General features: G+C 37.0%; 1 protein-coding gene across 1 annotated transcript in view; it reads right to left on the reverse strand.

Moving 5' to 3' along the window:
- HSF5 (heat shock transcription factor 5) overlaps nt 1-13873 on the reverse strand; it is a 50785-nt gene that overhangs the window by 14803 nt on the left and 22109 nt on the right. The window lies entirely within an intron of this gene.

The following is a 13873-nucleotide window of genomic DNA, read 5'->3' on the forward strand; positions in this document are numbered from 1 at the left end:
AATACTCCAGGTGCTGGAGATACAGCAATGAACAAAACAAAATCCTTGCCCTCATGGAACTAACCTTCTAGAGGGGGAGAAAAATAATAAATACAAAACGTCAAGTAGTGATGAACATTATAGAAGAAAACTAAGGAAAAAGAATAGGGACTGAAGGAGGGCAGGACATGGAGAATAGGGTGCTATTACAGACAGTAGGATCAGGAAGGTTCCTATAATGAGCTGGCATTTGAGTAGAGAACTGAATGAAATGAAGGAGCAAGCCATGTGAATACCTGGGTGAAGAACATTTCGGGCAGAGGGAACAGCAAGTGTGAAGGCAGGACCATGCTTGGTGCGTTCAAACAATAGTGAAGGGGCTGCTATGGCTGGAATAGATGAGAGAGATAGAAGGTGGCAGGAGATAAAGTCAGAGCAGTTACCAGGAGCCAAATCATAGTAAGGATTTTTAGATTTTATTCTAAATGTGATGGAAAACCACTGGAAAAATTTAAACAGGGAAATAATTTTAAAGTATCACTCTGATTGCTGTGTGGAGAAAAAACTGTAGGGGCACACAGTGGAAGCAGAAAGATCTAGGCAAGAGATGTAGTGGCTTGGACCATGGTGATAGCATGTAAAGGTGATAAGAAATGGTCAGATTCTGGATCTACACTGAGATAGAACTGACAGAATTTGCTGATGGGTTGGATGTGAGATGAGAGAGAAGAGAGTCAAAGAAGATTCCAAGACTTTTGGTTGACTAGAGGTGACTAGAAGTATTATTTCCTGAAATAAGTAAAACTGGGGAAAGGGTGGCATTATAATGCATTTGGGACACTACTGGACATCCAAACAAAGAAGTGGCAAGGGGAAAAAGGTATGCACACCTGGAGTTCAGAGAAGATAGAGGCTTAGATATAAATTTAGGAGTCATCACCATTTAGACAAAAGCAGTGAGACTTGTTGATATAACCTAGGAAATGAATAGAGAAGGAAAGGGGTCCAAGAATTGCGCTCTGGGACTCATCAATATTTAGAAGTCAGGGAAGATAAAGAAGATTCAGTAAAAGAAACTACGGAGTGGCCAGTGAGGTTGAAGGAAAACCAGGAAAGGGTGATGTTCCAGAAGCCAAGTGAAGAAAGTATTTCAGGAAGGTTGAGGTAGTCTGTTCAAATGCTGCTGAGGTACAGTCAAGTGGGACTGAGAATGGACCACAGGATTTGGCAACATGGCAGTAATTGGAAACCTTGACAAGAGCAGTAATTGGAAACCTTGACATTGAACAGTTTCAGCTGAGTAGCCGGAATGAAAACCTGATTGGAAAACCTGGTTGAGATAAGGATAGGCTTTCAAAGAGCTTTTCTCTAAGGGGAAGAGAAAAACGGAGGAGTAGCTGGATGAAAATATGAATGAAGGGAAGGTGAGAGGAATTTCTTTTAACATAGAACCTATGATGGCATGTTTGTATGCTGATGGGAATTATCTAACATAAAAGGTAAGATGTAATTACTGAAGAGTAAGGGAGGATAACTGTTCAGGGCTAAGTCTGTGAGTACACAAAAGGGGACTGTGTACACATATGGGAGGACTGGCTTTCTTCCATTATAATAGGAAGAAAAGCAGAGTGTAGAGTTACACAAGTGGTAGACTGATAAATTTGTTGGTGGAAAGATATGAAAGTTCTCTTCTAGCTGCTTCTATTTTCTCAGTAAGAAACAAGGTCATAGCTGAGAATGAAAAGAGAGGAGTTGTGTTGGAAGTTGGAGCAGAGAGAAGATATGATAAAGTGGCTTTGGAAAATGGGGAGTGTACTGCCTAGGGAAATATTATAGAACTGCTGGCAACACTAAGAGCCCACATGAATTTAAAGTGAGACCAGTCATTTGAAAAGCATTTGACAGTAATAAACATCAAAATAGTAAGTATTATGAAAATAATAATTTTGCTAAAATTCTGTTGCTACCATGTACTTACTATATGCCAGGCACCATACTAAGCCAGTTACATGTTTTATATAAACATATGTTTTATTATTATCTTCATTTTACAGATGAAGAAACTTGAGGCTCAGGGAAGTTAAGTAAATAGCAGAATCCAGATGTTAATTTAGTTTTTTCTAACACCAGAGGCTTTCTTCCTGTTGACTGTGCTGTACAGCCTCTAATAGATAGTATATAAATTTTATACTGACTTTGGTTAAAATCTTTTAATGTCACAGGACCTTATATGTAGCCATGTTTTCATAGATCAACTGTTTGTTAGGCTAAGTTCTATGAAGGAAGAATAATCTGCAACTTCATGAATTGTATTTCTCCTTACACTTTCATTACAAAAGCTAACTTTTTAGCAAACAGGTTCTAGTTTAAGCATAAGTTATTTGCTCCCTGCCCCTAATAAAATGAAAATGTGATTCGATGTCATAATAATGCCAACATTTCACAACTCCTCTCTTTCACAGCAGGAAGCCAAGGTCAGTTAAGACTCACCTGCCAACACCACTGACCAAAGGATAAGGCTTAATTAAAAAAAAAAAGGAAGAGTTAAAAAAGATAATTAATGTGCTAACTACTTTATCAGTTACACTTAAAACCATAAGAGAGGTTTTTTCTTTTTTTTTTTTTGCGGTACGCGGGCCTCTAGCTGTAGTGGCCTCTCTCCCGTTGCGGAGCACAGGCTCCGGACGCGCAGGCTCAGCGGCCATGGCTCGTGGGCCCAGACGCTTCGCGGCATGTGGGATCTTCCCGGACCAGGGCACGAACCCGTGTCCCCTCCATTGGCAGGCGGACTCTCATCCACTGTGCCACCAAGGAAGCCCAAGAGAGGAAATTATTTTAACAGCAGAAACCAGAGTTCCTCTTGGGGACGTAACTGTCTGTTGAGGAATATATCTTGACAGGTTGTTTTGGTTGGGCAAGATAAGGTCTCAAGGCCTCATCAGGAAACAGAAGAGATTCCTAACCTTCTCTGCCTAAGACACAAAATTCAGGGCCTGATTAAAGAACATGGAAAAAAAAAAAAGATATCAGAGAAGAGAAGGTATGGTGCTAGTACAAGGAAAGAGGACAACATGACAGGAGGCCACACTGACTACTGACAAGGAAAGGTGAGAAAGCGGTAAACTGACTGAAGGCCCTTTAAAAAGAACAATGGCTAACATTCCATTTTTAATTATTTGCAATATTTTAAATGCAAACACTTTCTACCTCACCAAATCTTCAGAAAAGTGTGCTACACATAAAAATACCTAATGTAAATGCTCAGGGGAGGGGAGAAATCAAAGTAAGGGGGCTGAGCTCTGCATCTGGTCTGGCAAGGAGCAGACAGAACACCTACAGGAGGTGAGAAATGGATGAATCTAGAATTAAGCAAAAGCAGAAACTCAAAAATAAAAGCCACTGTAAGCCCTAGAAATTCTCAGAAATCTTAGAAAAGCGTTTTTGGTGTGGGATAAGGTTAGCTTGAGTCAATCATATCTAAATCTCAAAAGTCAGATTAATATCTGGGATATAAATTTTTTTTCAAAACATTAAATTGCTCATTCCTATTATTTTGAGGCTTTTATATTCATACTATAGAAAACTCTTTACAGTATTTAAACTATTTAAAATATTTTTTCAATTTTAAAAATCTAGACAAATACAAAAAGGGAGATTTCCCCATAATCCCACCATTGTGTACCCTCAAACACAAATTAAGAAGCAAAAAAAATACCTCTCTACACCTCCAATTCTACTTGCCAGAGGTGACCACTGTTATATGTATCAGTTTTATTTACTTCCAGACTTTTTTCTATAATTTTACAGTATATATATATTTTTTGTCCTAGAAAGGGGGTTGTACTAGACACAGTATGCTGCAACTTGCTTCATTCACTTAACATATTACGAACACTTTCTATCTTTCCAAGTAACAACATATCAAGCTACTTTATTTTGTTAAATGGTTGCACAGTGTTTCATTACATGAACTTATCGTAGTTTGTCTAATACTCCACTGTCAGGCATTTATGCTTTTTTTCCAAATGTTTACTATTATAAATAACACACTACACTGAACTCTGTAGGAGAGATTCCTGGGAATGGGATTCCTGAGTCAAAGCATATAAGCATTTTAGTTATTTACAGATCATGCCAAATTGCCCTCCAATTGGCTCTACAAATTTACATTCCAATTACAGTGTATAGGAGGTTCCTTTTTCCCTACGCCTTTATCAACCTGGATATTATCAATAATTTAAGTTTTGTCAGACTGGCAAAAAAAAATTTTTTTTGGTTGATTTATAACTTGCATTTCTCTGATTACTGATTTATCTGAGTGGTTCAACATCTTTCTATACACTTATTGGTCATGTGTATTTCTTCAATTGAACTGCACATTAATATTATTTTATTTCTTTTTATTGGATTGCTTTATTTCTTAATGATTTGTAGAAGCTTTTATGTATTATGAATACAATGCTTTATATTTTGTGTTGTAAATATTTTCTCTTAGTCCATGTAACAGAGACTGCTAGTTGTCTCCTAATATTTATTCTTCTTTTAAATCATGGTATTGTTTACACAGGCAAATGGACACAGCTACAGACCACATTTCCAAGCTCCCCTGCAGCCTGTTCATGTGACTAAGTTCTAGTCAAACTGACGTGAGCATAAGCAGTGATTATGCTCATAAAAGGAAGGGATATTTATAGCACCCTGCTGGCTGACATGAGGATAGAGTGGTGGGCCATCTTTCACCACGTCACACCTGAGGGCTAGCAGAGAAAAGCGAAGCTGCCACATCAGCTCTGGACTGTTATTATGAGGAAAAAATAAACTTCTAAATTGTTTAAGACACTGGTTTTTATGTTTTGTTTTTTACAGTAGCCTAACTTATATGTGGACTAATATGGAATTTGGAATCTATAAGTGAGGTGCTGCTGTAATTCAAATTAAAATACGTGGTACTGGCTTAGCAGTCAGACAGCAGGTGGTTAAGGCACATCAGGCTAGAACGTTGGTGATCATTGAAATCTATTTCAAAACATTTGGTAAAATCACTGCCTGTGATACCCTGGAAAGCAGACCACATGCCAAGCGAGCATGTAACCATACGGGGAAAGGCTGACAAAATTCACAATGTGTTGGCTGTTTTCTTGACGATTCAGCAAAGCCCTAAAATAAGAGATGAACTCAGGCTAGAGGTAGCCAGTGTGCAAGCAGAGACGGAAGGGAATATTCCTCTGTCTGTGGTTGAAAACCAACTGACTAGCGTTCAGTAATTTGGGGTGTGCATCGAAGTAATTTACTATCCCAACTTGAAACAGTAGTAAGAGGTACCTCTAATGAGGGCCTCAAGCTTTTCTCAAGTATCTCTGATAGACTATGGCAAAGGTGAGATTAAGGGTGTTATCTTCCCAATCAAACCCTCGTTTTCAGATGATCTCAATATAGGTGCCATTAGGTTGAGAGAAGAGGATGGACAAAGTTTAACTTGATTTTATATATTTAACTTAATTTTTAAGAAACTGCCTAACTGTTTCCAGAAGTGGTTATACTATTTTAAGTTCCCACTAGCAGTGTATGAGAGTTCCAGTGCCCTATCAACACCTGGCATGGTCATGGTTTTTTTCCTTTTTAAAAAACTTTAGCCATTCTAATTGGTGTGCAGTGATATCTCATTGCAGTTTTAACCGACTTCTCTGATGATTAAACATCTATTCATGTGCTTCCTGGCCATCTGTGTATCTTTTGTGAAATGTCTGTTCATATTGTACCCCATTTTTGAACTGCACTGTAAGAGTTTTTATATTCTAGATATGTCTTTGTTTTGATATTTTGATTTTAATATTGCTGTCAATATTTATTCCTAGGCTTTGGCTTGCCTTTTCATTTTCTGAATGATATCTATTGAAGAGCAGAAGTTTTAAATTTTGATGAAATCCAATTTATCATTTTTTTCTTTATTGATCATACTTTTTGTGTTCTAAGAAATCTTTGCCCAAAGTAGTAAAGTTTGTCTCTTATTGTTTTTTCAAAAAGTTTTAGGTTTTATACTTAGGTCTGTGATTCATTTTCAGTTAATTTTTTTTCCTTTTTTTATCCCTTTTTTAGTTAATTTTTATGTATGGTACGAGGTATGGGTCCATTTTTTTTTAATTTTAGAATTTCATTTATTTTTTTATACAGCAGGTTCTTATTAGTTATCCATTTTATACATATCAGTGTATAAATGTCAATCCCAATCGCCCAGTTCATCCCCCACCCCTCACCCCTCCTTGGTGTCCATACGTTTGTTCTCTACATCTGTGTCTCTATTTCTGCCCTGCAAACCGGTTCATATGTACCATTTTTCTAGGTTCCACATATACGCGTTAATATACGATATTTGTTTTTCTCTTTCTGACTTACTTCACTCTGTATGACAGTCTCTAGATCCATCCACGTCTCTGCAAATGACCCAATTTCGTTCCTTTTTATGGCTGAGTAATATTCCACTGTATGTATTTACCACATCTTCTTTATCCATTCGTCTGTCGATGGGCATTTAGGTTGCTTCCATGACCTGGCTATTGTAAATAGTGCTGCAATGAACATTGGGGTGCATGTATCTTTTTGAATTATGGTTTTCTCTGGGTATATGCCCAGTAGTGGGATTGCTGGGTTATATGGTAATTCTATTTTTAGTTTTTTAAGGAACCTCCATACTGTTCTCCATAGTGGCTGTATCAATTTACATTCCCACCAACAGTGCAAGAGGGTTCCCTTTTCTTCACACCCTCACCAGCATTTGTTTGTAGATTTTCTGATGATGCCCATTCTAACTGGTGTGAGGTGATACCTCACTGTAGTTTTGATTTGCATTTCTCTAATAATTAGTGATGTTGAGCAGCTTTTCATGTGCTTCTTGGCCATCTGTATGTCTTCTTTGGAGAAATGTCTATTTAGGTCTTCTGCCCATTTTCTGATTGGGTTGTTTGTTTTTTTAATATCGAGCTGCATGAGCTGTTTATATATTGTGGAGATTAATCCTTTGTCCGCTGATTCGTTTGTAAATATTTTCTCCCATTCTGAGGGCTGTCTTTTCGTCTTGTTTCCTTTGTTTTGCAAAAGATTTTAAGTTTCATTAGGTCCCATTTGTTTATTATTGTTTTTATTTCCATTACTCTAGGAAGTGGATCAAAAAAAGATCTTGCTGTGATTTATGTCAGAGAGTGTTCTTTCTATGTTTTCCTCTAAGAGTTTTATAGTGTCCGGTCTTACCTTTAGGTCTTTAATCCATTTTGAGTTTATTTTTGTGTATGGTGTTAGGGAATGTTCTAATTTCATTCTTTTACAGTAGCCATCCAGTTTTCCCAGCACCAGTTATTGAAGAGACTGTCTTTTCTCCATTGTATATCCTTGACTCCTTTGTCATAGATTAGTTGTCCATAGATGCATGGGTTTATCTTTGGGCTTTCTATCCTGTTCCATTGATCTATATTTTTGTTTTTGTGCCAGTACCATATTGTCTTGATTACTGTAGCTTTGTAGTATAGTCTGAAGTCAGGGAGTCTGATTCCTCCAGCTCCGTGTTTTTCCCTCAAGGTTGCTTTGGCTATTTGGGGTCTTTTGTGTCTCCATACAAATTGTGAAATTTTTTGTTCTAGTTCTGTGAAAAATGCCGTTGGTAGTTTGATAGGGATTGCATTGAATCTGTAGATTGCTTTGGGTAGTATAGTCATTTTCATAATATTGATTCTTCCAATCCAAGAACATGGTATATCTCTCCATCTGTTTGTGTCATCTTTGATTTCTTTCATCAGTGTCTTACAGTTTTCTGAGTACAGTTCTTTTGTCTCCTTAGGTAGGTTTATTCCTAGGTATTTTATTCTTTTTGTTGCAATGGTGAATGGTAATTGTTTCCTTAGTTTCTTTTCCTGATCTTTCATTGTTAGTGTATAGGAATGCAAGAGATTTCTGTGCATTAATTTTGTATCCTGCAACTTTACCAAATTCATTGATTAGCTCTAGTAGTTTTCTGGTAGCATCTTTAGGATTTTCCATGTGTAGTATCATGTCATCTGCAAACAGTGACAGTTTTACTTCTTCTTTTCCAATTTGTATTCCTTTTATTTTTTTCTTCTGATTGCCATGGCTAGGACTTCCAAAACTGTGTTGAATAATAGGGGCAAGAGTGGACATCCTCATTTTCTTCCTGATCTTAGAGGAAATGCTTTCAGATTTTCACCATTGAGAATGATGTTTGCTGTGGGTTTGTCATATATGGCCTTTATTATGTTGAGGTAGGTTCCCTCTGTGCCCACTTTCTAGAGAGTTGTTATCATAAATGGGTGTTGAATTTTGTCAAAAGATCATCATTTCTTTTCATTCATTTTTTTTCTTTATTCTGTTCCGTGGCAGTGAATTCCAACATTGTGTCTCCCAGGTCACTTATCTGTTCTTCTGCCTCAGTTATTCTGCTATTGATTCCTTCTAGTGTATTTTTCATTTCAGTTATTGTATTGTTCGTCTCCGTTTGTTTGTTCTTTCATTCTTCTAGGTCTTTGTTAAACATTTCTTGCATCTTCTCAATCTTTGCCTCCATTCTTCCGAGGTCCTGGATCATCTTCACTATGATTATTCTGAATTGTTTTTCTGGAAGGTTGCCTATCTCCACTTCATTTAGTTGTTTTTCTGGGGTTTTAACTTGTTCCTTCATCTGGCACATAGCCCTCTGTCTTTTCATCTTGTCTATCTTTTTGTGAATGTGGTTTTTGTTCCACAGCCTGCAGGATTGTAGTTCTTCTTGCTTCTGCTGTCTGCCCTCTGGTGGATAAGGCTATCTAAGAGGCCTGTGCAAGTTTCCTGATGGGAGGGACTGGTGGTGGGCAGAGCTCAGTAAAACTTTAATCCGCTTGTCTGCTAATGGGTGGGGCTGGATTCCCTCCCTGTTCGTTGTTTGGCCTGAGGCGACCCAACACTGGAGCCTACCTGGCTCTCTGATGGGGCTAATGGCAGACTCTGGTAAGGCTCATGCCAAGGAGTACTTCCCAGAACTTCTGCTGCCAGTGTCCTTGTCTTCACATTGAGCCACAGCCACCCCCCGCGTCTGCAGGAGACCCTCCAACACTAGCAGGTAGGTCTGGTTCAGTCTCCTATGGGGGTCACTGCTCCTTCCCCTGGGTCCTGATGCACTTACTACTTTGTGTGTGCCCTCCAAGAATGGAGTCTCTGTTTCCCCCAGTCCTGTCGAAGTCCTGCAATCAAATCCCGCTAGCCTTCAAAGTTTGATTCTCTAGGAATTCCTCCTCCCATTGCCAGACCCCCAGGTTGGGAAGCCTGACGTGGGGCTCAGAACCTTCACTCCAGTGGGTGGACTTCTGTGGTATAAGTGTTCTCCAGTCTGTGAGTCACCCACCCAGAAGTTACGGGATTTGATTTTATTGTGATTGCGCCCCTTCTACCGTCTCACTGTGGCTTCTCCTTTGTCTTTGGATGTGGAGTATCTTTTTTGGTGAGTTCCAACGTCTTCCTGTCGATGACTGTTCAGCAGTTAGTTGTGATTCCGCTGCTCTTGCAAGAAGGAGTGAGCGCACATCCTTCTACTCTGCCATCTTGCTCCTTCAGGCTGAGGTATGGGTCAATGTTAATTTTTGTTGAAAACACTTTCCTTTCTCCATTGCACTGCCTTAGCACCTTTGTTGAAAATCAATTGACCACATATGTGCAGATCTATTTCTGGACTCTCTATTTTGTTTCATTCATCTATAGGTCCCTCTTTTCACCAATACCAAACGATTTTGATTATTTTAGCTTTATGGTAAGTCTTGAAATCTGGTAAAGTCTCCTCCAATTTTTTATTTTTAAAAATTGCTTTGGTTAATCTCTGTCCTTTGCATTTTCTTTTAAATCTTAGAATCAGCTTGTCATTAAAGAAAAAAAAGTCTACTAGAATTTTGATTAGGATTGCATTGAATTTATAGATCAACTTGGGGAGAACTGTCACTTTAACAATATTGGGTATTCTTATCCATGAACATGGCACATCTTTCCATTTATTTGTCTTCTTTAATTTCTTTCAGCAAAATTTGTAAGTTTTCAGCATAGAGGCCTTAGACATATTTTGTTCAACTTATTCCTAGGTATGTTATGATTTTGGGCCTACCATAAATGTTTTATTTTTTTAAAATTTCATTTTCCAGTTGTGTGCTTTCCAATCTTTACGCCTTTTACTTCTTTTTCTTGCCTATTGCAATGGCTAGGTCCACCAGTACAATAATGAATACAAGTGGTAAAGTGGGCATCCTTGCCTTGTTCCCAGTCTCTGGAGTAAACAGTTTAGTCTTTCACTATTAATCATGATCCTCACTATACATATTTTATAGATATTCTTTATCAGTTTGAGAAATGTTCTACTATTCCTACTTTGCTGAGAGTTTTTATTACAAATGAGTGCTGAAGTCTGTCAAGTGCTCTCCTTGAATCTATTAAAATCATCATAGAGTTTTTTCTCCTTTACTCTGTTAATATGGTGCATAATATTAGCATTTGAAATTCAATCAAGCCTTGCATTCTTGAGACAAACTCTACTTTGTCTATCAGCCTTTTTACGTATTGTTGCATTCAATTTACTTACATTTTGTTAATTATTTTTGCATCTACATCCATGAGGATTATTAGTCTGTAGTTTTCTTCCTTCCTTTGAGGAAAATGTTTGATAACCAACTTCTTTAATCTATATAGGGCTATTCACTGGTTCTTCTTGTGTGAATTTTGACAAGGTGTATTTTTTAAGAACTGTGGCTATTCCATTTATGTGGTTGTGTTCATTAACATAAGACTGTTCATAATATTCTCTTACTATCCTTTTACTATTCACAGATTCTGAGGTATTAATCTCTTTTCATCCTTGGTAGTTATGATTTTTGTTCTCTTTTTCCTGATCAGTGTAGTTAGGAGTTTGTCAATTTTGTTGATCTTTTCAAAAAGCCAGTTTTATATTTGTTAGTCTTCTCAATTGTCTGTTTTCTATATCATTGATGTCTATTTTTATTTTTAGTATTTCCTTTGGGTTTACTTTCCTCTTCTTTTCCTAGTTTCGTATGGTAAAACCTCAGGTCATTGATTTTAGATCTTATTTCTTTTCTAATACCAGCATTTAAAGCTACACACTTCATTCTAACACTGTTTTAGCTGCATCCCGCAAACTGTGATGTTGTATTTTCATTGTCAAAATATTTTCTAATTTTCCTTGTGATTTTGTCTTTGATTCACAAATTATTTAGAAGTATGTCACTTTATTTCCAGATATCTGAGGTTCTCCTAATTACTCTGTTACTGATTTCTCATTTAATCCTGTTATATTCAGAAAGTACACTGTGTATGACTTCAGTTCTTTTAAATGTATTGAGACTTGTTTTATGGCCCGATGAATGACCTATCCTGGTAAATGTACTATATGCACTTGAGAACAATGTATATTCTGCAGTTGTTGGCTGCTCAGTGTACTATAAATGCCAATTAGATCAAGGTGTTTATGTTGTTCAGATCTTCTATGTCTTTACTGATATTTTGTCTAGTTGTTCTATCAATTGCTTAGACAGAAGTATTAAAATATCCTAGTACATTGACGAATTGTGTTTCCCCCTTTAATTTTTGTCAATTTTTGCTTCATGTATTTTGAAACTCTATTACTACAAAAAACACATTTACAGTTGATACACCTCCCTGATGAATTGTTCATCATTATGAAGTGGCCCTCTTTATAACACTCTTTGTCTTAAAGTCTATTTTTTCTGATATTTAAAAATAACCATACCAGCCTTCTCGTTCTTCCTGTTTGCATGTTGTATCTTTTTCTATCCACTTACTTTCAACCTACATGTCTCCTGTAGCCAGCCTATAGTAGGAGTTTGCCCTTTTATCTACTCTAGCAATCTCTGTCTTTGAGATTTTAAGACCATTTACATATAATAGTTGTATTGGCTAAATTTGGGTCAACCATTTTACTATTTGTTTTCTCTGTCTTCCTTATTTTTAATTCCTTGCTTCCTCCTTTCCTGCCTTTTTTTTTTGCATTATTTCTATACCAATTTTGGTGATTACCCTAGAAGCTACAGTATGTCTCCTTGTTTCCTGCTGCCTGAAGACCACTCTGTAGAATTTCCTTTACTGTTTATCTGCTGTGGCACATGCTCTCTATTTTGTGTTTATCTGAAAATGTCTTCATTTTTGCCATCATTATTGAAGGATCTTTTGGCTGCGTAGAGATTTCCAGGACTGCGGATTTCTTTTCATATATTAAAAATATGATTCTACTCCTTTCTGGCTTCCACTATTGCTTTTCAGAAATAAACTGTTAGTCTAACTCAGGGGTTGGTAAATTATGACCTTTGGGTCAAACTGGGCCCAGCAACTGTTTTTGTAAATAGTTTTACTGAAGTATAGCCACAAACATTCATTTATGTATTATCTATGACTGCTTTTGTGCTACAATGGCAGAATTGATTGGTTAAACAGAGATTATATGGTACTGGCATAACGACAGAAAAATAGACCAGTGGACTGGAATAAAGAAACCAGAAATAAACCCTCACATATATGGTCAGATGACTTTCAACAAGGATGCCAAGGCCACTCAGTGGGGAAAGGTCTCTTCAACAAATGGTTCTAGGAAAACTGGATGTCCACATGCAAAAGAATAAAGTTGGACCCTTACCTTACACTGTCTACAAATATTAACTCAAAATGGACTAAAGACCTAAATATAAGACCTAAAACTATAAAACTCCTGGAAGAAAACATAGTGGAAAAACTTCATGACACTGGACTTGGCAATGCTTTCTTGGATACAACACCGAAAGCACAGGCAACAAAAGGAAAAGTAGACCAATGGGACTACATAAAACTTAAAACTTTTGTGCATCAAAGGACACAGTCAACAGAAGGACTGTGAGTAGAATATTAGCTAAATTAATGTGATCTTGAACAAGTTACTTATCCTCTCCAAGATTAAGTTTCCCGATCTTTAAGACGATAATACCAGTTTCATCAAGTTTGCTGTATGTCATAAAAGTGAGTGTGTAGTAAATATTCATCACTGTCCTTTTCTAAATTGCCTTCAAAGTCTGTGCCATTGCTTTGAACATCTGCAGTGGTAAGAAATCTTAATCTTTGATCGTAGATTGGATCATATACTCAACTAAAAGCAACTGTGCAAGCTAAGTTTAACAAACAAAATGAGTGATCAAGATAGCTTTTAGTCTAAAAGGCATTTTGCAGAAAGAACCCAATGAGTCTAAACAACATCTCGATCATATTACTATTAGTTTACTTTTTGGAGAAATTCTCACAGAAGTTCCCAAGATTTTTCCAATTTTTATGGGTTAAAATGATTGCTTAACCTGATTCATTAATTCACTGAACTGCATGCCTCTGACATGCATATAATTTGAGAATATTCAAGTTGTCCACTGAAGACTTTGATGACTTGGTTTTGGATCATACAAGAAACATGTTTTATTGGATGTCACCATTTTCTTAAAAAAATGATTCTTTCCAATTTCCCTAGAAAGAGTAGCAGCAACTGTACTAAAACAATCACTCGGGCTCCTACAAACCACAAGAAAAATCCCATTGATACAGAGTCATACTTTAGAGTATCTTTATAATATGCTCAGGATAATGTCTTTAATGTCCATCTAATTTTTTCCTGCCACAGTTTAAGCATATTCCCTCTTGTACTATACTCTGCTAATAAGAGAACAAGTACTTCCGTAATTACAAAGTCTTTGGCATCTGAAGCAGTTATTGAATCACCCTTCATCCTTGCATTCTCCAAGTTAAATAATCCAAATTCCTTTGCTTTTACTTACCATGTCCTCTTTTCAAAAGCTCATACTCTTACATGCAATACTGGAATATAACGTTT

This window comes from Pseudorca crassidens, chromosome 19 (genome assembly GCF_039906515.1).
Source record: "Pseudorca crassidens isolate mPseCra1 chromosome 19, mPseCra1.hap1, whole genome shotgun sequence".
Lineage (NCBI taxonomy): Eukaryota > Metazoa > Chordata > Mammalia > Artiodactyla > Delphinidae > Pseudorca > Pseudorca crassidens.